Below are 26,746 nucleotides of genomic sequence, written 5' to 3'. Positions count from 1 at the left end.
CGAGATCAGTACCTCCAGGATATCATGTGTGCTGAAGGTGTAGCGCAGGCATTCCTCAGTCGCACTTGCGGTCGTTGCCTGCATCCTGTGGATGTCAAGCCACTTAGAGTGTGTATCTACAATAATCAGGAACATCGACTCCAGAAAAGGACCAGCGAAGTCTATGTGAAGGCCATTCCCACACAGTGCCACTGGTGGAGGTTTCCGGTGTTGCTGGCATGGCCTGCATCGTTGAACCAGCTTCTCTATATCTATGCCGGTGCCTGGCCACCAGACGTAACTGCGAGCAAGTATCTTCACCTTGGACATCCCCAGGTGTCTGTTAAGGAGGTCCTGTAGTATGGTGGCTCGCCTGCATTCCAGGACGACCATCCTGGTTCCCCGAAGGAGAACACCATTCTCCACGCTGAGCTCCAGAAATTTGGAGATGCAGGCCTTCAAATCGACAGGTAACACCTGTGTTGGGCCCCATGTGGCAGACTTGGGTCAACTGTGGGTCCGCCTGTGTCCAGCCTTTTATTCGGGTGCCGTCACCAGTAATGAGTCCGTAAAGTGGAGCGCAGCCAGCAACTCCTCCGTACAGGGGGGCGTCGGCAGCCTTGTGGGGAGGGGGACATGGCTTAAAGTATCCGCATGCAGGATCTTCACCCCGGGGCAGTATTCCAAGCTGTATTCGTATGCCCCCAGCAATAGGACCCAAGGCTGGATCCTGGCAGATGCTATCGGGGAATTGTTTGGTCTTCTTTGAACAGGCCCAATACAGTTTATGGTGAGTTGAGACCATGAAAGTGTGTCTGTAAGGGGGTTTCACATGTCAACAGCAGCAGCTTGACAGGGCCGAAGTGCGTAAGTAGTTTTGAGGACGACAGCTGCCGTTTTACCTCGTTGAATGCCTGCTGAGGAGGCGGTGTCCAGTCCCATGGTCGCAAGGTGGAGGGAAGAAGGAGGTTTGCCAGGTTTATAGAATCATAGAATCTCCACAGTGCAGCAGGAGAACATTCGGTCCATCGAGTCTGCACTGACCCTTCGCAAGAACACCCTGTCTAGTCCCGATTCCCCACCCTATTCTTGCAAATCCAACCTGAGGGGCAATTTTATCATGGCCGATCCACCCAACCTGCACACCTTTGGACTGTGGGAGGAAACCAGAGCACCTGGAGGAAACCCACGCAGACACGGGGAGAATGTGCAAACGGCACACAGTCGCCCAAAGCCAATATTGAACCCAGGTGCCTGGCACTGGAAGGCAGCAGTGCTAACTATTGTGCCACCGTGCTGCCCCATGCATGTGGAAGTCCAAGTCCTTTCTGGTATTCAGAATGATACAAGAGGCAGTTTGGCCTTCTCCTGTCGTGCCGTTGTACAATGTATTACCCTTTAGCACAAGACTGAGTCAATGGTCGTGATTTTAACCTTGTCCTCTCCTTCATCCCCAGCCCATGATCGATTTAAAGTTTCAAAAAACCCTCATCCCAGCTCCAATCTGCTGCTAATTCTTAGCTCCCCCAAATCAGACCATCACTAAGACTTCCACAAATGGCAAGTGGGGTCTTAAATGGCATTCCTAAGTTGTGGCCTGTTGACATCATCAGCGAACGATACCAATTAACAGAAAGTTGAGGAAGCCCGCATTACCAGCAAGGGTTGGAAGGCGTAGTGTGCCCTCAGTGAGTCCTTTGCCCTTTTTAATCTTAGTGTTCCCCCAATCTCAATGAAACACCTGGGGCGAAATTCTCCAACCCCACGCAGGGTCGGAGAATCGCCTGGGGGCGCCTAAAATCCCGCCCACGCAGGGTCGGAGATTCTCCGCCACCCGGGAAGTGGCGGGGGCAGGAATCTCGCCCCGCCGATCGGAGAGGCCCCTGCGGCGATTCTCCGGCCCGGATGGGCCAAGGTCCCGCCGCTGGGAGGCCTCTCCCGCCGCCGAGGTTTAAACCACCTCTGGAACGGCGGGCTCAGCGGCGCGAGCAGGCCCCCGGGGTCCTGGGGGGGGGCAGGGGGCGATCGGACCCCAGGGGGTACCCTCACGGTGGCCTGGCCCGCGATCGGGGCCCCCCGCTCAGACTGCGGGCCAGTGCCCTGGCTGCACTCTTTCTCCTTCCGCGCCACCACAGCCTCCGCCATGGCGGAAGCGGAAGAGAACCCCGCATCGCGCATGCGCCGACTGGCGAAAGCCTTTCGGCCAGCCCTGCTGGCGGGGGCACCGGGTGTTTGCGCCAGTCTTCTGGTGCAAACCGCTCCGGCACGGGGCTGGCCCCCAAAGGTGGGGAGAATTCCCCACCTTTGGGGAGGCGCGACCCCTGAGTGGTTGGCGCCACTCCCCTACTCCGGCACCCTCCGTCACGCCGGGTCGGGGAGAATGCCGCCCCTGATTCCCTGCAAAGCTGTCCTTCCACTGACTGTTGGGAACCATCCCCTGATGTGGCTTCTTGCTGCCACAATTCTATCATTCTGACCTGGCAGTCATTCTCAATGTTTTTGGGTAGAGTCACAGAGGACTCCGGGTGGTGCTCCACAGTGGCCAGGCCTGCGATCAGGGGCTACCGATCGGCGGGTGCGCTCATTCAGAATGATACAAGAGGCAGTTCGGCCCTCTCCTGTCCTGCCCTTGTGTAATGAATTACCCTTTAGCACAAGACTGAGTCAATGGTCGTGATTTTAACCCTGTCCTCTCCTTCACCCCCAGCCTATGTTCCTCCGCGCCGGGCCCCTGTAAGGCTCCACCATATGGTGCGAAGACGTCTGTCGTGCGCATGCGCGGACTATTGCCGGCCGTGGCGCTCATGTGCGGACCCTGGAGCAGCGCACATCACTCCGGCGCCGTTCGAGCCCCTGAGGAAAAGGAGAATTCCTGGGCATGGAGGCCCATTGACGTTGGCGTCGCTCGCGGCGGTTTTGGCCACGATACCGGTGAATCCCGGCCATTAGCTGTCCCCCATCACCAGGGAGCAGAGATGAAAAGGTCACTTGGCCAGTGGAGGCAGCCCACCAAAATAGTTGCGCTGATTGAGGTGACGGGTTGTGTTGAGATTACTTGAGGTTCTTCTGAAGCTTCCCTTGGAACAAATATTGAGAGGGATCATGGCTCAACAGCACCACTTACAGTTCCCTGTCGATACTACAGCTGTTTTTCTGCTAAACTGTAAGAAGTCTTACAACACGAGCATTCATAAGAACACAGAAGGGATTTTATGCACCCTGCAAGAGCGGGAAATACTGTTTAGGGTGAGCTGATGAGGTGCGATACAAAATTACAATTTTGTGATTTTGGGTTGATATGCAGAATTAAAACATAAATGTCTTTGTGGTGCATCGTGTCTTGTGCTGGCCAGTGATGGGTTCATATTTGCAATAGGTTTGTATGTCATGAATACCTATTAATGTGAAGCAAGTTTTGATAACGATCTACCCTTGGGCCAAAGTTAGTGGCACTTGAGTATCTCGTGGCATCTGGTTCACAATTGGTAAAAAGTGGTGCGGACCAGTTGGCTTTGTATCGTCATGACAAAGATTGTCAATATTCAGCTCTATGGCACAAGGTGGGGGTGGGGGGGGAAAGGTAGGCATTTGGGTCTTGGCAGCTGTGGATGGGGGAAGGGAGGACAGAGGGAGATGTTTGGACCCTTGGCAAGTGTGGAGGAGGGGAGAGCCTGGTATTTTGGGTGTTGTGGAGCTGAAAGGCAGGTCGGTGTGTTGCGGGGCGGGGGGGGGGGGGGGGGGGGGATGCAGGTTTGGACGGTTCCAGGTAGGGATGGTAAAATGGATGATGTCAATGTTAGGTTCTATGGGTCAGATTGGGAGTGTTGGGTGATGGAGTAAACAGTCACAATCTAAGGGGTGGGGGGCAGTTGTACTTGGTATGGGGGCATGTCCAGAGTCAGGGTTGGGTATTGGAAGGTCTCATGAGATGGGTCATGAGAGCAAACAAAACATGGAGGAGGATAACAGGAGGATTTTGGATCACAGGATAGAATATCCAAGGAAATGCTGCTAGGATCCAGGCTCACATGGGGAAAGTTCAAATGTAACCGAGATGGAAACCGAGATGGTGAGATAGAGATAGATAGAGAAATACAGCACAGAACAGGCCCTTCGGCCCACGATGTTGCGCCGAACTTTTGTCCTAGGTTAATCATAGAATTTTGGACAATTTGTCATGGCCAATCCACCCAACCTGCACATCTTTGGACTGTGGGAGGAAACCGGAGCACCCGGAGGAAACCCACGCAGTCACGGGGAGGATGTGCAGACTCCACACAGACAGTGACCCAAGTCGAAATCGAACTTGGGGCCCTGGAGCTGTGAAGCAATTGTGCTATCCACAATGCTACCGTGCTGCCCTTAAGAAGTTAACCTACACTCCCTTATTCTACCCTAATCCAAGTACCTATCCAATAGCCGCTTGAAGGTCCATAAATTTTCCGACTCAACTACTACCACAGGCAGTGCATTCCATGCCCCCACTACTCTCTGGGTAAAGAACCTACCTCTGACATCCCCTCTATATCTTCCACCATTTATCTTAAATTTATGTCCCCTTGTAATGGTGTGTTCCACCCGGGGAAAAAGTCTCTGACTGTCTACTCTATCTATTCCCCTGATCATCTTATAAACCTCTATCAAGTCGCCCCTCATCCTTCTCCGTTCTAATGAGAAAAGGCCTAACACCCTCAATCTTTCCTCGTATGACCTACTCTCCATTCCAGGCAACATCCTGGTAAATCTCCTTTGCACCTTTTCCAAAGCTTCCACATCCTTCCTAAAATGAGGTGACCAGAACTGCACACAGTACTCCAAATGTGGCCTGACCAAGGTTTTGTACAGCTGCATCATCACCTCACGGCTCTTAAATTCAATCCCTCTGCTAATGAACGCTAGCACACCATAGGCCTTCTTCACAGCTCTATCCACTTGAGTGGCAACTTTCAAAGAACAATGAACATAGACCCCAAGATCTCTCTGCTCCTCCACATTGCCAAGAACCCTACCATTAACCCTGTATTCCGCATTCAGATTTGTCCTTCCAAAATGGACAACCTCACACTTGTCAGGGTTAAACTCCATCTGCCACTTCTCAGCCCAGCTCTGCATTCTATCTATGTCTCTTTGAAGCTGACAACAGCCCTCCTCACTATCCACAACTCCACCAATCTTCGTATCATCTGCAAATTTACTGACCCACCCTTCAACTCCCTCATCCAAGTCGTTAATGAAAATCACAAATAGCAGAGGACCCAGAACTGATCCCTGCGGTACGCCACTGATAACTGGGCTCCAGGCTGAATATTTGCCATCCACCACAACTCTCTGTCTTCTATCGGTTAGCCAGTTTGTTATCCAACTGGCCAAATTTCCCACTATCCCATGCCTCCTTACTTTCTGCATAAGCCTACCATGGGGAACCTTATCAAATGCCTTACTAAAATCCATGTACACTACATCCACTGCTTTACCTTCATCCACATGCTTGGTCACCTCCTCAAAGAATTCAATAAGACTTGTAAGGCAAGACCTACCCCTCACAAATCCGTGCTGACTATCCCTAATCAAGCAATGCCTTTCCAGATGCTCAGAAATCCTATCCCTCAGTACCCTTTCCATTACTTTGCCTACCACCGAAGTAAGACTAACTGGCCTGTAATTCCCAGGGTTATCCCTATTCCCTTTTTTGAACAGGGGCACGACATTCGCCACTCTCCAATCCTCTGGTACCACCCCTGTTGACAGCGAGGACGAAAAGATCATTGCCAACGGCTCTGCAATTTCATTTCTTGCTTCCCAGAGAATCCTTGGATATATCCCGTCAGGCCCGGGGGACTTGTCTATCCTCAAGTTTTTCAAAACGCGCAACACATCTTCCTTCCTGACAAGTATCTCCTCAAGCTTATCAGTCTGCTTCACGCTGTCCTCTCCAACAATATGGCCCCTCTCATTTGTAAATACTGAAGAAAAATACTTGTTCAAGACCTCTCCTATCTCTTCAGACTCAATACACAATCTCCCGCTACTGTCCTTAATCGGACCTACTCTCACTCTAGTCATTCTCATATTTCTCACGTATGTGTAAAAGGCCTTGGGGTTTTCCTTGATCCTACCCGCCAAAGATTTTTCATGCCCTCTCTTAGCTCTCCTAATCCCTTTCTTCAGTTCCCTCCTGGCTATCTTGTATCCCTCCAGCGCACTGTCTGAACCTTGTTTCTTCAGCCTTACATAAGTCTCCTTCTTCCTCTTAACAAGACATTCAACCTCTCTTGTCAACCATGGTTCCCTCACTCGACCATCTCTTCCCTGCCTGACAGGGACATACATATCAAAGACACGCAGTACCTGATCCTTGAACAAGTTCCACATTTCACTTGTGTCCTTCCCTGACAGCCTATGTTCCCAACTTCTGCACTTCAATTCTTGTCTGACAGCATTGTATTTACCCTTCCCCCAATTATAAACCTTGCCCTGTTGCTCGCACCTATCCCTCTCCATTACTAAAGTGAAAGTCAGAGAATTGTGGTCACTACCTCCAAAATGCTCCCCCACTAACAAATCTATCACCTGCCCTGGTTCATTACCAAGTACTAAATCCAATATGGCCTCCCCTCTGGTCGGACAATCTACATACTGTGTTAGAAAAGCTTCCTGGACACACTGCACAAACACTACCCCATCCAAACTATTTGATCTAAAGAGTTTCCACTCAATGTTTGGGAAGTTGTGGTGCCGTGACTCGGATGAGGGGTTATGATCCGTGGGTCAGGGGTGATGGGGGCAAGCATGATGGTGACATGAGGTGGGCGGGTACAGGAACAGGTTTCAATGATCACATGCACCATTGTGAGGCTCTCAGCTTCCCTGAATACAATCTCAATTGCAGTGGGATGGGAATCGTTCTGACTGGTAAAGTTGTTGCACACAATTTGCCGATTAAAACCAACTCCCTAATCATTGGTTACATGGATGAGAGTCAAGGATGAACATGTTTTCAGTATGTGTGTCCTCTTTACAAAGTGCACACACTGCAATAGCCATGGGTCTCATTCACCCAATATTTCTGTAACCATGGGAGGAGGAGAGAGGATGCAAAGGACAGCTGTTATCCAACAGCAGAGACCACAAAGCCAGTTCAATGAATACAGCCCCAAATGGCAAGGCAGTGTGTCCGGTGCTATTGGTCGGCTTCCTTGAGTGCTCATCGCCTCCATGGATAAATCACCTGTGTCACATACTATTTTAAACATTTCTTTTCCTATCATGATGTCTAGGTGCAATCCCAACAGCAGCTGAGATAGAGACAATCTGCTCTCCAAATGGAGAATGGCTTCTCCATTTGGATCCACAAAGGCACTTTCCTGTCTCCCTAAGGAGAGAGGGCTCATGGACGGATGTCAAGGAACCTTGTTCCCCTCCCCCTAACCACTGCTCAGCTGAGCCCATGGCTGCAGTGATAAAATGTAGATCAGAGTGCAAATGGATTGAATGCTTGACCTGGCGATCACCATCCTCTCCATGGATGAAGCCTGAGACATTGTAGAACACGCAGTTAGCATGGACTCCTGTATACCCTGTGTAAAGCTGTGCATAATCCCTGGCATCTCTAACATAGTTTCCTCTGCTGCATGTCCAGCAGACTTCTTGTGGCGAAGACCAGAGGCCCATCGTCAGTAATGGGCTCAGCAGGGGCCTGATCCTCAATAATTCTCCATTTGTCTGCGGACTGAGCTGGTCACGTCTTCCCTCGCCAGATTGTGTTCCCGAATCTACTTGCAAACGTTTTGCCGATGTTTTGGCAGGGGTGATGATGGTGTATGCTTGGGAACTGGTTTCTTCACCTCCAGTGGTGGAGTCTTTGGTCTCTTCCCATGTCTGTGGCCAGGTACTTGGATGGTGGTGACCAGTGGTGAATAAATGGAATCATGTTAAGAATTATTACAGTTTGAGCGTTTCACACTTCGCTGTCTTAATCCTGTGTGCTCATTTGCCGCCAGCAGAATGGTTGCCTCATCCTCCTTACACCTTGCCAGTCCAGCCTCACTGTCTACAACAGATCAAGCTCTCTCTTCCCCAGCGATCTCCATCCCTTCTTCTTCGTTGGCTGTCAGAGTCTCAGTCCAGTCCAGTCCTCCTCCTGTCTGTCTTCTCACCCTGCTGTTGTTGGCCTGCTTGTCCGGCATGACAAAGTGCAGGGTTAGTGACATGTCAAATGATACCTAACCCTCTTGTCTGCATGCATCCCCATCATACATGTTGGCCTGTCAGTGCCACATTGCATCCAATCACACACACAAGTCAAACGTCCACATGCTTTGGCCTCAATTACCATGTGACACTCTGACTAATCGTGCAATCACTCTTCTGGCATAGCTGTCCATTCAAACATGCAAATTAGAAGATACTCATGTTGAAGGTGCAACACCTGGCTCTTATCCTGGCAGATCAGGTCTGGTCATTGATCCCTTTCCTGGACTGAATTCAGGTTCTTGCATGGACCCATGGTGGCTTGCTTCCTCTCTTACCTTTGTCTGGGCTGCCTTGGTCAGACAGAAGCGTCTTCTGATGCCATCTGCAGTAAAGAGCATCTCCTGCCTTTCCTGATGGTTTGGTAAAAATCTGCAGGGGCTATTGCTGAACTGTGGGGCTGGTCTGCTTCGACAGTCAGACATGAAGAATTTAGACTCATAGAGTTTTACAGCACAGAAAGAGACCATTTGGCCCATTGCGTCTATGCCAGCCATCAAGCACTTACCTATTCCGATCCCATATTCCAGCACTTTGTCCCTAGCCTGGTGAGCTATGGCATTTCAAGTGCTCATCTAAATGTTTCTTAAAACTGTGAGGGTTCCTGACTCTGCACCCCTTTCAGGGAGTGAGTTCCTGATTCCCACCACAGTCTGGGTGACAAAGCTTCTCATCAAATCCCTCTAAATCTCCTACCCCTTACCTTAACTCTGCACACTGGTTAGCTATGGGCGAACCAGTGTTTCATACACCTCATCATAACCTCCCTTCTCTTATTGCCTATGCCTCGGCTAACGAAGGCACGTATCCTTGCCTTCATTAGCCTTCGTACCCGCCTTATGCCTTCTTAACTGTGGTGATCTTTGTGAGGGGTTTCCAGGATGAAAAGCATAGTGATCACAAAGATACACAAAGCTCTTTTGAAGAACTAAACAAATTTCATTAACACTACTAAATTTGAGTTTGACACTTATTCTGAACGCAATGATACATGTAAGAAATAAACTACACTCACTAACACTATCTCTATCTATTAACAATAACAATTATATCTTAACTAACTCTGCAATACACTATGACTCTTAATAGGGCAGCACGGTAGCACAGTGGTTAGCACAATAGTTAGCACAGTTAATTCACAGCTCCAGGGTCCCAGATTTGATTCCCGGCTTGGGACATTGTCTGTGCAGAGTCTGTACATTCTCCCAGTGTCTGCGTGGGTTTCCTCCGGGAGCTCCGGTTTCCTCCCACAGATCAAAGATGTGCAGATTAGGTGGATTGGCTATGCTAAATTGCCCTTAGCGTCCAAAATGGTTAGATGGGGTTACGGAGACAGGGTAGAGGTGTGGGCTAAGGTAGGGTGCTCTGTACAAGGGTCTGTGCAGACTCGATGGGCCAAGTGGCCTCCTTCTGCATTGTAAATTCTATGATTATCATTGTCAGCTCCAAACCTAGTCCCACCCCCGAGCCCAAAAGCCAGTGCTATTTATAGTTCTGTCCGTTAGCTCCCTCTAGTGGCTAGGCTTAACATAACATTTACTTTTCACACGCTGTACATTTGTATAATGTCACATTCGCCACTTATTTACCTGTCCTGCTGCCTTCAGGGGCCTATGGATATGCACCCCAGAGTCCCACTGGTCATCTGTGATTCCTAGCATCTTACCATTCATTGTGTATTTCTTTGCCTTGTTAGTCCTCCCAAAATGCATCACCTCACACTTTTGGTTAAATTCCATTTACAACAGTTTGGCCCATCTGACCAGCCCGTCTATATTACCATGTAATCTAAGGCTTTCCACCTCTCTATTTACCACACCACCAATTTTCCTGTCATCTGCAAACTTGCTGAACATACCTCCTACTTTCACATCTAGATCGTTAATGTACACTATAAACAGTAAGAGACCCAAAACCAATTCCAAATAATGGTGGGTTTCACCAAAGAACATCCTCCATTGCCATTGGATCACAGGTGTTTCCCATGCACACTGCAGACTTTGGGCACGATTCTCTGGCCTTGTAGGCCAGTGAATAGCGCCAGAGGCCAAAAAACGATGGCCACGCTGGATATCAAACTGTTTGCGATACAACCGGCCTGCTCCCATAGGGATCCGCTGTCAGCCCTATTTCCAAACAATTAACGGGAGCAACCAGCCTCCTGTGATCCAGCGGCCACTCTAGCAAGTTGTCACGCTGGCGCCGATTAGTAAATCCTTTTAAAAAATGTGAACCTGGCAGAAGGGCCTCTGCGGAGAGCTGAGGAGATGAGTAGCCATCTTTGCTCACAGGCAATGAGCCAGGGGGCACTGGGCCTGCTGCCTCAGTCCTCAGAGGGGATGTGGGGAGCAACCAGGGTAGGGGGGGTTGGAATTGTGGGGTGGCCCCAGCCCGGGGTGGGGGGGGGGGGGGGTGCAAGCGCACTTGGCTCCCCCAAGCCAATCCCTGGATTGTGCATACCTGTTCCGGGACAACCCTTGTCCCTGCCCGTCTGGCCCACTGACCACCCATAACCCCCACCGACTGCGGAGGCCTCTGGTCTTGTGGCTGAAGTCTATTGCAAACCTGGAATTGGCAGTCATTATTAAGTGAACTCTTCACACATCCCACGTGGATTGCCGTGGGCGGGTGGACGGTGTAGCAAATGGAAGTCATTGCCAGACATCCGAATCAGACCGTGGTGCCTGAACACTGTATTTGAATACTGCGGGAGGCAACACCACACATACAGCAGTCGAGATCCGAAAACCCAGGAGATGGCCCCAACACCGGGGACATATCCACAGCCAGAGGGTGGGTGAGTGCAATGGTGAGTAGACCAGCTCCCGGTCCCGTAACGTTATTTGCGGGCATCAGGGGTCCCCGCTGCAGCCGGGAGTGCGTGGGCAGAGCGTTCCGGGTATTGGGTGGTGGGGGTGGGGTAGGGGGGACTGCTGTTTGTCAGTCTGACACACTCTTTCGATTCCTTACAGATATTGAATGGTATGGGCGGTATTTTGGACCCCGCAAAACAGGCCCTAGTGGTGCTCCTGGTAGACCGGGAGATGGCAGCTGCAGCGTCCACAGAGACTCGAAGTGGCGACCCATTGCCAGACCCCATTCCACACCCTGAGGACCCATCAGGCCAGGGTGAGACCCAGAGGGGGAGGCCCGCTACGGCCCAGGATATACAAGCACCGCTGGTCATTCGAACAGATGACGGACAGCTCATGCCGAAGGAGACAACAAAGAAATGGTGTGGCATCTGTGCCTTGACCTCACGGACTTGGCACCATGTGGAGATGTGGAGAAGGAGGACATCTGCTCTCTGTGGACGTCACGGTCACTGCAGCCCTGAACTTTTATGCCTCCGGATCCTTCCAGGGCTCGAGTGGGAACCTGTGTGGCATCTCGTAGGCCACAGCCCACAGGTACTTCCGACAGGTCCCGCACAGTTCTGGATGAATTTCCCATAATAATTCACTTATGTGAGGAAAGAAAATGAAATGAAATTGTAATGAAAATCACTTATTGGCACAAGTAGGCTTCAAATGAAGTTACTGTGAAAAGCCCCTAGTCACCACATTCCGGCGCCTGTTCGGGGAGGCTGCTACGGGAATTGAACCGTGCTGCTGGCCTGCCTTGGTCTGCTTTTAAAGCCAGCGATTTAGCCCTGTGCTAAGAGGGTAGTTCTGTCTGGCCGCCAGCGATTGGCGGCCTGTTTTATTACCCACACCTTGTCCCCTACAGAGTGCAATCCGTTCTGGTCCACTGGGTACCCCAAATAAGTGACCTCAGGGCATGAAGAACACATTTTCCCCACCGAAGGCAGACGGCCAACTGTTCAAAACGCCAGAGGGCCTTGGCCAATTTCAGCACATGTTCCTGATCAGACACCCCGGTGATGAGGACATCATCCAAGTAGATGACCACTCTGGGTAATCCCCACAGGATGTTCTCCATCACACGCTGGAAAATAGTGCATGAAGACGTGACCCCACACGGCAACTTGGTATATTTGTAAAACTCCTGTGGGTGTTCACAGTGATGAACCGGTGGGAGTCCGGGACCAATATTAACTGTAAGACTCAGGTAGGCATGAATCACTTCCAGTTTTGTGACTGTTTGTCCTCTGCTCAGCTTTGCATAGAGGTCCTTGATGCGGAGGACCGGGTATCGGTCCAAACAGGAAACGCAGTTCACCGTGATCTTCTAGTCCCCGTAGAGACACATGGAACCATCTGGTTTGAGGATTGGCATGACCGGGGCAGCCCAATCGGTGAATTGTACGGGACAGATGATCCCTAAATATTCGCGCTGGTCCAAATCATCATTGACTTTTGGCTGCAATGCACAGGGGACCAGGCGTGCACGGAAATAACGAGGCTACATTGATTCGGGCCATGACCTCTTTGATTGTCCCCAGTATATCTGTAAAGAATTCGGGGAATCTGGCCAGGACCCTCTCAGGATCGTGCAGACTCATGTGGCATACCCTCTGCTAATTGAGTTTAAATGGCATAGCCAGTCCCAACCCAGTAAACCTGGTGCCCCACCATGGACTACAATGAATGGTAATTTAGCGAATTTGTGCACATTATTCACCGATACCTGGGCGGTGCCCTTAATGGCCAATGGCTGTCCGGCGTAAGTGGCCAGCCATGGTCTCGGTGACATGGAGAGTCAGTGTGGAGGCCGGTGCAGATGCCCTCAAATATGTGGTAGCTGATCATGGACACAACTGCTCCATCTCCATGTCGATGGGGTGCCCATTTGCCAAAAGGGACACTCGAATTGGGGCGACCTAGGGTGCTGTAACAATATGGAGTTGCTGGGAAGGATCCTCCTTGCCACGTTGTTGACATAGTATGTTCTGTCATAATGGGGTCGGAACCACTGATGGAGCTGCTGGTCATCATGAGGCCCAATGTGCCTTGGGCCTGGACGTCTGTTTTGCTAACCCTGCTCCATGGATTTGTCCTTGCGCTCCACTGTTGCTCCGTGGTGGTGGCCGCTATCCTTTGGGCGGTTACCCGGTGCTGTGGCCAGGACGGAACTTGGTGGTATCTTCCAGAGTGCCCCAGATTCAATATCGGCATCCCTTGAAGTTCTTGGATCCCAGCTCCGTGCTCTCACAGGTGACGGCATTCTCATTTACCCGCTGCAAAGTCAGCAGGGTTTCAGTCAGCAACTTTCTCTGTGGCGGTGTCCTTGATCTCACAGGCAAAACGGTCGCGATGGTATTTACTCGGGGTAGGCCCAAACTCTCAGCCAGCTTCCTTAAACGCAGCTGAAAATCGCTGTCACCTTGGGCTGAGGGGGCTGTGTGGAAACAGAATCAGTGAACAGTGGATTTTAAGTGGTTTTCTAGCAAGGCTATCAAATCTGCAAAAGACTAGGGGTTGGATTCTCGCACCACGACGCCGAAATAGCGGCATGCGCTGGGGCAGTGAATCTGTTTTGGCACAAAAAAAGGGATCGGTGCCGGTTCCCCGATTCTCCGGGCCCCGATACGACGCGCCTCGTATCACCTACCTGCGGCCATTGCTGGAGTACCGCCCCCGACCTGCCAAAGTCCCAACGGCGTGGATCTAACAGGGTCCTGTTGGTTGGGATACTAGCATGAACTCAGTCCGCAGCCGCCATGCTACTATCCCAACCAACAGGACCCTGTTAGATCCATGCCGTTGGGACTCAGTCCACAGCCACCATGCTACTATCCCAACCAACAGGACCCTGTTAGATCCATGCCGTTGGGACTCAGTCCACAGCCGCCATGCTACTATCCCAACCAACAGGACCCTGTTAGATCCACGCCGTTGGGACTCAGTCCGCAGCCGCCATGCTACTATCCCAACCAACAGGACACTGTTAGATCCACGCCGTTGGGACTCAGTCCGCAGCCGCCCTGGTCAGGAGCGGGCCAATCGGAGGGCAGCGTGGCCTTATAAGATTTCATAGAATTTACAGTGCAGAAGGAGGCCATTCGGCCCATCGAGTCTGCAGTGGCTTTTGGAAAGAGCACCCTACCCAAGCCCACACCTCCACCCTATCCCTATAACCCAGTAATCCCACCCAACACTAAGGGCAATTTTGGCATCAAGCTATCATTGTATCATTTCACAGAATCACCAATTTTAGAAGGTTCACTTGGGAAAGTAGCAACAGTATATATTTTTTAAGGGGCCTAACGAGTGTTTAATCTTTTCTTTTTTTCCCCTTTAAATCTCTTTGGGAATTCAGATCAGAGCGGATGGAGGCTAGGGCAGTTGCATGCTCCCCCTGTAGGATGTGGGTGGTGAGGGACACCACTGGTGTCCCCACTGACTACACCTGCGGGAAGTGCACTCAACTCCAGCTCCTCGGAATCCGCATGAGGGAACTGGAGCTGGAGCTAGATGAACTTCGGATCATCCGGGAGGCAGAAGGGGTGATAGAAAAGAGTTACAGGGAGGTAGCCACACCCAAAGTACAAGACATGAGTAGCTGGGTTACAGTCAGGGGAAAGAAAACAAACGGGCAGACAGTGCAGGGATCCCTCGTGGGCGTTCCTCTTCAAAACAAGTATACATATTGGATGCTGTTGGGGGGATGACCTCCGGAGAAAGGCCCTAGCGGCCAGTTCACTGGCACTGAGCCCGGCTCTGTGGCTCAGAAGGGAAGGGGGAGAATAGAAAAGCAATAGTGACAAGAGACTCAATGGTTAGGGGAATGGTTAGGAGATTCTGTGGTCAGGAACTCCCGGAAGTATGTTGCCTTCTGGGTGCCAGGGTCAGGGATGTCTCGGATCGAGTCTACAGCATTCTTAAGGGGGAGGGGAGCAACCAGAAGTTGTGGTGCACATAGGCACCAACAACATAGCTAAGAAAAGGGATCAGGATCTAAAAAGTGATTTTAGGGAGCTAGGTTGGAAGCTAAAGAGCAGGACAAGCAGAGTAGTGATCTCAGGATTGCTACCGGTGCCACGTGCAAGTGGGGCAAGGAACAGAGAGCGAGTGCAGCTGAAAACGTGGCTACAGGGCTGGTGCAGGAGGGAAGGCTTCAGATATGTGGATCATTGGGATATCTTCTGGGGAAGGTGGAACCTGTACACGAAGGACGGATTGCACCTAAACTGGAGAGGCACCAATATCCTTGGTGGGAGGTTTGCTCGAGCTCTTCGGGAGGGTTTAAACTAGTTTGGCAGGGGGGTGGGAACCAGAACTATGGATCAGAGGATAGGGTAGCTGTTGAACAGGCAGAAATAATATGCAGCAAGTCTGTGAGGAAGGATAGGCAATTGATAGGGCAAACTTGCACTCAGTGGGATGGGTTAAAGTGTGTCTGTTTCAATGCAAGGAGTGTCAGGAATAAGGGAGGTGAACTTAGAGCATGCATCAGTACTTGGAACTACGATGATGTGGCCATTACTGAGACATGGATTTCACAGTGGCAGGAATGGTTTTTAGATGTTCCGGGGTTTAGATGCTGTCAGAAGAATAGGGAGGGAGGTAAAAGAGGAGGGGGAGTGGCACTGTTAATTAGGGAATGCACCACAGCTGCAGAAAAGGAGGTAGTCGAGGAGGGTTTGTCAACTGAATCAGTATGGGTGGAAGTCAGAAACAAGAAAGGAACAGTCACTTTATTGGGAGATTTCTACAGAACCCCCAATAGCAGCAGAGAGATAGAGGAACAGATTGGGCGGCAGATCTTGGAAAAGTGCAGAAGTAACAGAGTTGTTGTTATGGGTGACTTCAACTTCCCTAATATTGACTGGAACCTCCTTAGTGCAAATGGTTTGGATGGAGCAGATTTTGTCAGTTGTGTACAGGAAGGATTCCTGACTCAATATGTAGATAGGCCGACTAGGGGGAGGCCATATTGCATTTGGTGCTCGGCAACGAATCAGGCCAGGTGTCAGATGTCTCGGTGGGAGAGCATTTCAGTGACAGTGACCACAACTCCTTGACCTTTACCATAGTCATGGAGAGAGATAGGAACAGACAGTGTTGCTCCTTATGCTTTCCCTTAATTTGCTCTGTTTTAATTACCTTTGCTCAAGAGTCGCCAGGTATCTTTCTGATACCACCACAGGGTTCAAAGCCAAGTACTGATCAATGACTCGATACATCAGTAAGTAAGTTTGAAATCAATACACATTTATTTATACACACAGTCAATTATTACTCATGCATAAACTCTACTCGCTAAACTACAACTGCTACTAAGAGCCTATACTTAGCTTCGGGTGGGCCACTCAGTCAGAGGAACAATGGCTGTTGTCCGGTTCTGATACTGCTGGCTTCGAACTAGTACCAAATAGTAGCTAGGAACGCCTATCTCGTAGCGTGCGTTGACCTTAGACTTACTTGGTTGGTGCTTGGCGGCCTCTCGTCGCTGAGAGCCAAATGCCAAGTTGAAGATGGAGAGGAGTCAGGGTAAGAGAAGAGAGCGAACTGACCTTGGGAACTCTGCTTTATACCCCAAGGGGTTTCGCGCCCTTCTGGGTGGACCCCAGACTTGGTCCCAATTAATTGGACCATGTCCCAATTGTTCGTATTGATTTTCTCCAATAACGGGGTTGTTCCCTGATCGTTGGGCGGGCCCTATGTAACCGTTGGCCTGCCTTTGTTTTAGCTCCCGCTGGCGCCGGGGAGTCTGTCCTGGTCTCGATTGTTTCAATGTTTCTTTTTGTCCCCGGAGATAGCTCATTAATATGCTAATGGCTATTGGTTTCAGTTCTGTCTGGGTTCTGCAAATCTTAATACACAGGAAACCTTGCACCTGCTTGTTTTCCCTAGTGCTGTACGTTTTTCCCTGCACTCTTTGCGAGTGTCCATTTTGGAATCGGGACGTGGCCACCCCAGGTGGCTACAACATTATAGGAAGGTATTTAATTGGGGGAGGGGAAAGTATGCTGCTATTAGACAGGAGCTGAGGAGCACAAAATGGGAACAATTGTTCTTGGGGAAATGCATAACAGTAATGTGGGGATTATTTAAAGAGCACTTGCTGCGAGTGCTGGGTAGTTTTGTCCCACTGAGCCGAGGAAGGAATGGTAAGGTGAAGGAGCCTTGGATGACAAGAGAAGTGGAGGTTTTAGTTAAGAGGAAGAAGGAAGCTTACGTAAGGTTGAGGAAGCAAGGATCCGACTCAGCTCGAGAGGGTTACATGGTAGTCAGGAAGGAACTCAAAATTGGACTGAGGAGAGCTAGAAGGGGGCATGAAAAAGCCCTGGCAGGAAGGATTAGGGAAAACCCCAAGGCATTCTACACTTACGTGAGAAAAATAAGCATGATCAGAGTGAGAGTAGGGCCGATCATGGACAGTGGATGGAACTTGTGCCGAGAGTGTGAGGAGATGGGGGATGCCCGCAATAATATTTTGGGCCAGTATTCACGAGAGTGGGACCTTGTGGCTCATGAGAACAGTGTGAATCAGGTTCATAGACTCGAACGGGTTGATATTAAGAAGGAGGATGTGCTGGAAATTTTGAAAAGCATTAGAAAGATAAGTCCTCTGGGCCTGATGGGATATACCCAAGATTACTAGGGGAAGCAAGGAAGGAGACTGCTGCGTCGTTAGCGATGATCTTTATGTCCTCACTCTCCACTGGAGTAGTACCAGATGATTGGAGGGAGGTGAATGTTGTTCCCCTGTTCAAGAAAGGGAATAGGGAAATCCCTGGGAATTACAGACTCATCAGTCTTGCATCTGTGATGAGCAAAATATTGGAAAATATTCTGAGAGATAGGATTTATGATTATTTAGAAAAACATAGTTTGATTAAAGATAGTCAGCATAGCTTTGTGAGGGCAGGTCATGCCTCACAAGCCTCATTGAATTCTTTGAGGATGTGACGAGACACATTGATGAAGGTTGGGCAGTGGATGTGGAAGTGGATTTCAGTAAGGCATTTGATAAGGTTCCCAATGATAGGCTCATTCAGAAAGTTAAGGGGCATGGGATACAGGGAAATTTGGCTACCTTGATACAGAATTGGCTGGCCAAAAGAAGACAGCGAGTGGTAGTGGGTGTAAAGTATTCTGCATGGAGGTCAGTGACAGGTGGTGTCCCGCAAGAATCTGTTCTGGGACCTCTGCTCTTTGTGGTTTTTATAAATGATTTGGATGAGGAAGTGGAAGAGTGGGTTCGTAAGTTTGCCGATGACACAAAGGTTGGGGGAGTTGTAGATAGTGTTGGGGGTTGTTACAGATTACAACCGGACATTGACAGGATGCAGAGCTCGACTGAGAAGTGGCAGATGGAGTTCAACCTTGATAAATGTGAAGTGATTCATTTTTGAAGGTCGAATTTGAATGTTGAATACAGGGTTAAAGGCAGGATTCTTGGAAGTGTGGAGGAACAGAGGGATCTTGGGATCCACGTACAAAAGTTGCCAACCAGATTGATCTAGTTATTAAGAAGGCGTATGTTGTGTTGGCTTTCATTAACAGGGGGATTGAGTTTAAGAGCCGCAAAGTTTTTCTGCAGCTTCATAAAACTCTAGTTCGACCACACTTGGAATATTGTGTCCAGTTCTGGTCGCCTCGAGATAATAAGGTTGTGGATTCTTTGGAGGGAGTACAGAGGTGATTTACCAGGATGCTGCCTGGACTGGAGGGCATGTCTTTTGAAGAAAGGTTGAGGGAGCTAGGGCTTTTCTCACTGGAGCAAAGAAGGCAGAGAGGTGACTTGATAGAGGTGTGCAAGCTGATGAGATGCATGGATAGAGTGGATAGCCAGAGACTTTTCCCCAGGGTGGAAATAGCTGTGACGAGGGACCATTTGACTATGGTAACGGTCAAGGAGTTGTGGTCACCAAAATGCTCTTTTATCGAGACATCTGACACCTGGCCTGGTTTGTTGCCGAGTACCAAGTCCAATATGGCCTCCCCCCTAGTCGGCCTATCTACATATTGAGTTAGGAATCCTTCCTGTATGCAACTGACAAAATCTGCTCCATCCAAACCATTTGCACTAAGGAGGTTCCAGTCAATATTAGGGAAGTTGAAGTCATCCATGTCAACAACTCTGTTACTTCTGCACTTTTCCAAGATCTGCCGCCCAAGCTGTTCCTCCAACTCTCTGCTGCTATTGGGGGGGTCTGTGGAAAACTCCCAATAAAGTGACTGCTCCTTTCTGCTAGCCTATCCTCTAATCCATAGCTCTGGTTCCCATCCCCCTGCCAAACTAGTTTAAACCCTCCCGAAGAGCTTCAGGAAACCTCCTACCCAGGATATTGGTGCCCCTCCAGTTTAGGTGCAATCCGTCCTTCATGTACAGGGTCCACCTTCCCCAGAAGATATCCCAATGATCCACACATCTGAAGCCTTCCGTCCTGCACCAGCCCTGTAGTCACGTGTTCAGCTGCACTCGCTCTCTGTTCCTTGCCTCACTTGCATGTGGCACTGGTAGCAATCCTGAGATCACTACTCTGCTTGTCCTGCTCTTTAGCTTCCAACCTAACTCCCTAAAATCACTATATTATACACGGCTGCAGCTTGTCAGCCTCCTGAGTGTCAATCATGAATCTGGCGAATCCTGTGCCGTTTTTCATTGGAATCGATTGTGTTCCACTTGGCACTGGTGCTAGCCCCTCAACGTTCGTTGAATTGGTCCAGGTGCCATGCCAGTTTGCTATCATAGAACTCTCCGAATCCTTCCCTGGCCTCCACACTGCAACAGAGACTTGTTTTTTAAATTTTAATTTTAGAGTACCCAATTCTTTTTTTTCCAATTAAGGGATAATTAGGTATTATAAAAAGGAATTGAACTTTGTATCTTACCCGTGAAATAGTTGCCGTGAGCTTGTTTGATGCCACAGCACAGAGAGAGCTTTAATCTAGAAGCTCAAAGCACCTGCTATACCTGAGGTCAGTGTGCTTTATGAGGCAGGGGAGGAGTTATATTTTGTTTCTCACCTGTATTGTAGCTACTCTATGATTTTCTACGAGGCAGTTAGAAGGAATTTTAATATGTATCTGAGCCAAACTGCAACTGGCAGGAGTATGCCTAATATTTGAACATGCTTTTAAAAAAAACTCGAAATCTAGTTTCTTGTCAGTCGTGCAAAGACAATTCTGAAATAGTGGGCTGATTGGATCCAGGTCTAAGGCATGACAGGATAATGACTAACCAATGAAATCACCTTAGTTTATCATTACCAGCCCATCCTATCTAGCATCACTTTGAATACTTTGTATGTTTTTAAAAATATAAAACATTAATTTTAAAAATATATAAAATGTATAAATAACTCAAAATTATTTTTCTTTTGAATAGCATTTTAAAATATTACGGAGTTAATGGTTTACAAAGTTTGCAACTAGTGAGATAAAATAAGATCATACAAAACCTTCATTGTGTTTATATACTGCGGATAAATAAATAACACTTTGGGAAGGACAAACGTCAGAGTCTCATCTTATCAAACTTTAATTCTGAAATCTAAAGGTCACATGAGCCCAGACAAACATTTAACTGATTCTGTGAAATACTCGGATACCATCAAACATGGGCAGTTAGACTAGTGTACTGACAGGCCTAAACCTTAGAAATTGGAGCGAGAGTAGGCCACTTCTCCCTTCGGTTCCGCAGTTCATAGTGAACTTCTGCATCAACTGCACCTTCCTTCACTATTCCCATATCCCTTAATTTTCTCAATACCAAAATTCTGTCGACCTCTGGGTGCGATTCAATCAATGCGTTGTGCATGGTGCCGATCTGGGAGTGCCGGGGGTCAATAGCAGGAAAGGCCAAAATCCAGATTCACGCCAGTCGCAAACCATGTTGAAATTCACCCGGCCTGCTCCAAGTGGCAAATTCCAGATATTTCTTTTCCCAATTAAGAGGCAATTTAGCGTGGCCAATTCACCAACCCTGCACATCTTTGGGTTGTGGGGGTGAGACTCACGCAGACACAGTGAGAATATGCAAACTCCACACGAACAGTGACCCGGGGCCGGGATCGAACCTCGGTCCTCGGCGTCGTGAGGCAGCAGTGCTAACCACTGCACCACCACGCTGCCCTTGAGTTCTGGTTCTTGTCCAAAAATGACTAAGCCTAATTTGCATTCATTTAAATCTTATTAGCGAGATTGAAGTTGTTTTCAGTGGCCTCCAGGGAGTCACCCGACTTCCCAGTGGGAAGTTTCGCAGGCATTATTCAGTACTCCTTTGCAAAAACAGGAAGCCAGCGCAATGGCTCCCGAGAGGAAGTGAGGTGGTGAGTAACTCTTTTCATTTACCAGCATGCAGCTCAAGGGCACCAGAGCTGCTGCCCAAGTGCTCAGATGGAAGGTGAGGGGCTGCTTAGGGGATTGGGGTTGCTCAGGAGACTGAAAGGGGCCAGGTCAGGGGTCACCTCTGGGCTGGGGAGATGAGTGGCTTTGAGTCCGTGAGGCCTTCAAGCCATCTTTAAATATTGTGGATATCCATAACAGCTACAGCCTGTGTGTGTGTATGTGTGTGTGTGTGTGGGGGGGGGGGGGGGGGGCATAGAGTGTCCTTGTATGCTGCTGGTCACAGTATTGCAGTGTTAATGTAACCCTACTTGTGACACTAATAGAGATTATTATTATCTCTGTTGTATATCTCCATTCTGGGCTCGTTAGTGGGGGATATAATGGGACTGCTGAGGAAATTTGGGGCTTTTTCAGGCTACAAGTTAAATTTGGGAAAGAGTTTTTTGTGGTATCTCCTCCGGGGTCGGGTGTTGCCATTTTGGGCGGCAACAATCCACTTTAGGTATCTGGGAGTGCAGGTGGCTCAGGACTGGGCTCATCTCCGTCTAAGTTGAACTTCACGAATTTGGGGTATAGGGTTAAAGCGGACTTGCAGTGGTGGGATAGCCTTCTCCTATTATTAGCAGGCCGGTTTCAGGCGGTTAAGATGAACATTTTTCTGTGGTTATTATACTTTTTTCAGTGCCTGCCAGTCTTTTTGCCAAAAACATTTTTTATGGGGTCGAGAGCCTGATTTTGTAGTTTGTGTGGGAAGGTAAGGTAGCAAGGATTAATTGGTGCCAATTCGGGTGAACCATACATTTGCGATCCTGGGAGGATGGATGTGAGATTTCGGGGATGGGAGGAGCAAGGAGTGGTGGAAATAAAGGATCTGTTCCAAGACAGTTTGTGACTCTGGAGGCTCCTCAGTGACTGGCTCATGCTCTGGAGTGCCCCGGCAAGGTCCACCTGAGAACAGGACAGATCCACCAGTGACCTGGACATGCTCTGGAGTGCCTCAGCATTGGCCAGCTGGGACTGGGACATGCTCTGCACTGACTCCGAAATGTCCACCTGGGACAGGGACATGTCCCCCCAGCGACACAGACATGCTGCAGAGGCCCTAAGCCATGGCCATTACTGACTGCGCCACGCCTTGGATACCACCACTCATGCTGCCGATGTTGTTCACCAGGCTCTCCACTGCAGTGGCCTCAGTGCCACGCATTGCCAGCGCATTACATGGACCTGCAGCCTTTGAGTGACTCCAATCGGCTATGGAAGTGCTGGAGTGTCGCTCACATCCCACTCTGAATCTCAAGGCCACAAGCTATTGACTGCAGCAGCTCCGGTCCAGAGGCTCAGCATCCAACTGGGACCCAACAGACCTCTAACTGTTGTCTTCCCTGGATCTTCTTGCCTGCACCTGATGTGCATCAGCAACTGTGTGGTGCTCACCAGAATGTGCCCCAGAGGCCTGTCCACTACTTTTGCCCACCAAGGTATGTGTCTCTGCAGATGGAGGATGGGATAATAGCTGTGCCACGAATATGATGGTCTCCTCGGAGCTCTCCTATGAGGTGGCAGAGGGTTGACCACCCCGGGAGGCAGAGGGAGGACCACCCCGGATGGGCCGGCATCATCAGATGGAGATACTGCGGGAGAATGGACATGTAGTCACTGAGAAGGATGGATCATTCTGCCTGGCATTAACCACTCGTCGGGTGTGACAGGACATCTGGGTGGGGCCCAGTGGATCCTCACATCTGCGCCGTACGCCAATCGCAACGTCAGTGACCGATCTGTCCTCTGCCACCCTCGGGGCTTCACAGGGCCCGTTCCTCACAGTGGGTAGGACACTGTTTCGTTCATCGGGGGGGCGGCGGGAAATGTGGGGGTGGATTTGGGGGCAGGTGTGCGAAACACTGCTGGACATGCCGGTCCCCCTGGTGGCACTCCCTGAGCTGAGGGCCGCTGCCAGTTTTTCCCAGCTGCCCTGTGGCTGACACTCCGAGCTCCTCGGGGGAACAGGGTATTCCGCTGGACTCGACCACGTCCAACATTCTGGCCAGTTCGGCATCCCTGAATTGTGGTACTGGTCTCCTTGGTGGTGACGGCTGGGGGGATAAGTGGGGGGTGGCCAGAGGGACACTATTTGGCAGGTCGGCTCTGCACACGGCCAGTGCCATGTTTTACGGAGTGACTGCTGCAGGTTGTCGGCGTGCGCATTCACGGCCACGCATCCAGCAATTATTGTCCAGGCATTTATATCGTGCGAGCTGAGAGTTTTACTCGGCACAGCTGCTTGCCCCTCACCAGTTGCAGGAACTGTGAGGGGTTGGCATTGATTTTGCCGTCGTAAGACGCCACAGTCCCTATGCCAGCGCTGGCACTTAGCATCCAAAATGGTGAGTCCAGCCCACTATATCCACATTGGGCTGGATTCTCCATTCTGGAGACTAAGTGCTGCCGCCAACGTAGAATGTGTCAACTTTCATGGCAGGGAATTTGGTGCTGCCCCCTCACTGATGCCAGTACCGGTGAGGGGCTAGCACTGGCGCCAAATGAAACCCCCGCTGCCAGCGCCAAAAACGGCAGAGAAAGGCCGGGTCCTGGGCCGTGCATACGCACGACTGACGACCTCCACCAGTCGTGCCATCCAACATGGCACTGGACGTGCGCGTAACCTAACCCGCAAACTGCGACCCCACACCACCCCCTGGCCACCCTCCACCAGTTCCTGCAGCCTTCGCAGACACACTCCAGCCAGCGGATACGTACCTTTAATTAACAACAACCTTTAATTAATAATCTTTATTGTCCAAGTAGACTTACATCAACACTGCAATGAAGTTACTGTGAAAATCCCCCTGTTCGGTACAAAGAGGAAGAATTCATGTTGTCCATATTGGCTAACAGCACGACTTTCGTGACTTGTGGGAGGAAATCGGAGCACCCGGAGGAAACCCACGCAGACACAGGGAGAATGTGCAGACTTTGCACAGACAGTGACCCAGCAGGGAATCGAACCTGGAACTGTGAAGCAACAGTGCTAACCACTATGCTACCGTGCCACCAGTCTCCGCTTCACCTCCACCTTTCATCCTCCCTTAATTCCCCATGCCCCCTCTCACCTCCTATCCCTCACCACCCTATCCCCTCACCACCCCATCTACCCTCTCTCACCCTCCCCATCTCCCTCCATCACCACCAATCCCCCAGTGGGAAATGATTAATTGGGAGGAAGTGTGTGTGGGTGGGAGGGAGAGGATCGGAGAGTGTGGGTGGGAAGGAGGGAGAGGATGGGTGAATGTGGGTGGGAGGGAGGGGGAGGTTCAGTGCGTGTGGGTGGGAGGGAGAGGTTGAGTGAGTCGCAAAGGGGGTGAATGAATGAGTGTGGGTCGGAGGAGGGGAAGAGTGATTATGGATAGAAGGAAAGGGGTGAGGAAGTGTGGGTGGAAAGTGATACACTATCAATTACGCAAAGACGAGAGTAGGATGTAATCGAGGCTTTATTAGACTGAGATGTGTGGCCTCCTACAGCAGCTGACAAAATGGCTGCTGTATGGGAAGCAGGCATATTTATGCTCCGCATAATGGGCGGAGCCAGCAGGCAGGGACCTACCCCTGTACCTGTAGTACAGGGGCCCTACCGGAAAGCACCTATAACAACAGCCTCTATATACAATATATATATTGGGGCAGCACGGTAGCATAGTGGTTAGCATAAATGCTTCACAGCTCCAGGGTCCCAGGTTCAATTCCCGGCTGGGTCACTGTCTGTGCGGAGTCTGCACGTCCTCCCCGTGTGTGCGTGGGTTTCCTCCGGGTGCTCCGGTTTCCTCCCACAGTCCAAAGATGTGCGGGTTAGGTGGATTGGCCATGCTAAATTGCCCGTAGTGTCCTAAAAAGTAAGGTTAAGCGGGGGGGGGGGGGTGTTGGGTTACGGGTATAGGTTGGATACGTGGGTTTGAGTAGGGTGATCATGGCTCGGCACAACATTGAGGGCCGAAGGGCCTGTTCTGTGCTGTACTGTTCTATGTTCTATGTTCTATATCAGTGGTGACTACCACATTTACCCCCTGTTAAAAATGAGTCCAGTGGGGGTGGTGGAGAACTATATCCAGGAAATTGTGTTTTAAAAGTACAGATAAAATTATAAATTCAGGCTGTCGTAGAGAGCGCTGTAGTGCTGCTGGCGACTCCGGCGGCAGCTTGGTCTTCGGTGACTCCGGGAGCGTGTCGAAATCCTCTTCATCCCCGGGTGTGGGCAAGGGGAGGGCAGAGTGTCCTGGAGCGGGGGCTGCGGTGTGGTGCGCCGGGTCGGGGGGTGGTGTGTGGGGAACCAGTTGGTGCCAGGTCCCTGAGGGAGATTGTGTCTTGGCGGCCGTCGGAGTACACTACATAAGCGTACTGCGGGTTGGCGTGAAGTAGCTGTACCCTCTCAACCAATGAGTTCACCTTGTGGAGTCAAACGTGTCTACAGAGGAGAACAGGTCCTGAAGCTGGCAGCCATGTTGGGAGCGATACCTCGGAGGTGGACTTCCTGGGGAAGGCAAAGAGATGTTCATGGGGGGTTTAGTTAGTCGCAGTGCACAGAAGTGGCCGAATGGAGTGAAGTGCATCGGGGAGGACCTCCTGCCAGCGGGACGATACAAAATCTCATAGTTGTAGGTGGAGAGCTCGATCCTCCACCTCAAGGTTTTATCATTTTTGATCTTGCCCCGCTGTGTGTAGTTAAACATGAAGGCAACCGACCGTTGGTCAGTGAGGAGAGTGAATATCCTGCCGGCCAGGTAATGCCTCCAATGTCGCACAGCTTCAACAATGGCTTGGGCCTCCTTTTCAACGAAGGAGTGCCGAATTTCGGAGCCATGGATGGTGCAGGAAAAGGATGCCACAGGCCTGCCTGCCTGGTTGAGGGTGGCGGCCAGAGCGACGTCTGATGCATCGCTCTCCACTTGGAATGATAACGTCTCATCGACCGCGTGCATCACAGCCTTGGTAATGTGGCCTTAATACAGTTGAAGGCCTGGTGAGCCTCGGCCGTCAGTCAGAAAATGGTGGATTGGATGAGTGGGCGGGCCTTGTCCGCATAGTTTGGGACCCACTGGGCGTAATACGAAAAGATCCCCAGGCATCGTTTGAGGGCTTTGGGGCAGTGGGGGAGGGGGAGTTCCATGAGGAGGCGCATGCGATCGGGGTTCTGGACCACATAGCTGAGGATGGCTAAGCGGTTCGTGCTGATCACGCACTTCTCTTATTATACGTGAGGTTGAGGAGAGTGGTGGTGTGGAGAAATTTGGCAAGGTTGGCGTCATGGTCTTGCTGAT

General features: G+C 50.4%; 1 protein-coding gene across 1 annotated transcript in view; it reads left to right on the top strand.

Moving 5' to 3' along the window:
* The window catches only part of pamr1 (peptidase domain containing associated with muscle regeneration 1), a 271,328-nt gene that overhangs the window by 221,171 nt on the left and 23,411 nt on the right, over positions 1-26,746 (top strand). The gene's annotated exons all lie outside the window — the stretch shown is intronic.

This window comes from Scyliorhinus canicula, chromosome 9 (assembly GCF_902713615.1).
Source record: "Scyliorhinus canicula chromosome 9, sScyCan1.1, whole genome shotgun sequence".
In the NCBI taxonomy this organism is placed as follows: domain Eukaryota; kingdom Metazoa; phylum Chordata; class Chondrichthyes; order Carcharhiniformes; family Scyliorhinidae; genus Scyliorhinus; species Scyliorhinus canicula.
This window is presented reverse-complemented; position numbering and strand designations above follow the sequence as displayed.